Genomic DNA, 1,778 nt, shown 5'->3' with positions numbered 1-1,778 from the left:
GCAGAGTCTAAGAGCTAGGATGGAGATGTTATACTTTATACATTCAATACTTTTATTGAATCTAAAGAAGCTGAATGAAAACTGTTTTGCAGGCTCAGTGGGGAAAATAGGGCAATGCATTGAAACTTTAGGACGTACTGCCCCTGGTGGCTCACTGAGGAATTGCAGGCTCAATGGGGAAAAATAGGGCAATATAATTGAACTAAATGGGAGTAGTGCCCCATGCTGGTTCACTGGGGTGTTGCGCTCAGTGGGCAATAGAGGGCAATGTATTGAGCTTATTGGACATATTGCCCCCAGGTGGCTCAATTGGGTTTTGAAGGGTCTATTTGAAAAAATATGTATTGATAATACAGGGCATGCTGCCCCCTAGTGGCTGAGTGTGGTATTGAAAGCTCTATGGTGCATATAGGGCAACATATAGAACTATAGGTCATAGTGAACCTGGTAGCCCTCTTGATATAGGATAATAATCTGAAATACCCAGTATTGTCCTGGGCGAAGGACAATTGCATGAAATACCCAAGTGAGCCACCAAGAAGCTGTGTGCGCAATAGTTTGATCTATTTTTCCACTTCAGTGCTGTAATACCAAAGTGAGCAAATAGGGGCAGTATGTGCTATAGGATAAACCCAGTTCTCTGGTTTCCCAATTCAACCTCCAATACCAGTCAGCCACAAGGAGGCAGTATGCCGTGCATGATAAACACATTGCCCTATTTTCACTGCAATACCCATCTGAGCTAGCCAGCAGCATGTCTTCTGTGATGAAAACATTCCCTATTTACTGGTAGGACTGCAGTACACAGGTAAGCCACTGGGGGCACTATCTTCTATAATGTATTTTTCTATATTCCGCTGGGGGCATTCTACCATTGTTGCTGTTCTTAGAAATTTACCCAAGCCTTTGCAACTACCTTTCTTTCACTTTTGTTTTTAGACAGAATGATTTACCTGGAATCAAAGTGTAGTAAAGCTAAGTTTTAGCAATGCAGTTAAGATCATGTCCTATTGCTCTATATTATTAGCCCTTCAACTCCCAGAACCAATTCAACCAAAGGGGGCAGTGCCTCTGTCCTCTGCTTTCATGTCACCATTTTCCTGATGGAAGAGAGAGTTTGGCTTCTGGAACACCCAAGGTGTCTTTCTCCCTTCCATTTGACGATTACCAATAATCAGGTGAGAAGTTGACATAATGGAAACAATGTATTAAATATTTATTTATTGCTCTATTTAGCAACTCTGACCTCTTTTTCCCCCCCTCATGAGAGGTTTTGTACCATTGTAAAAAGGCATAAACTTTCCATGCTGTCTCTGGAAAAAGATTTTGCATGGTCCTCTTTCTTGCTCAATTTTCCATCTTGCCTGCTTAATTATCAAAGTAAGAAAGGACATTCCTTACGTGGGCCTGATCCTAATTAAGATGTTCTATTATCTTAAGAGAGTATATAAGTTCTCTTTAATAAATGTTCGGTGGCAGAATCAGCTTAGCAAATGACAACCAACCAATTCTTCACGCAAACAAATATGCTGGAATGAAAATTACTTTGGAGGTAGGGAAAACCCAATAAATAATTTAAAGAATTCTATTTTTTCCCCAACGTGACCTTTATTTTCCCCACAAACGTTTGAAATCTGAACTGTAGCTATTAGTTATATCTACATACTGCTTTGCATTTAATTTCTAATATCTGGTTGATAGAAGTGCTAAGCAGTCTTCTAAACTTTTTGATATGCAAAAATGCAAACACTTGTAAAATTCTGGTTGAAAGGCAATGA

The sequence above is a fragment of the Candoia aspera genome, chromosome 11, assembly GCF_035149785.1.
Source record: "Candoia aspera isolate rCanAsp1 chromosome 11, rCanAsp1.hap2, whole genome shotgun sequence".
Classification (NCBI taxonomy): Eukaryota; Metazoa; Chordata; class Lepidosauria; order Squamata; family Boidae; genus Candoia; species Candoia aspera.
The sequence above is the reverse complement of the archived record's forward strand: the minus strand, read 5'-3'. Positions refer to the sequence as shown.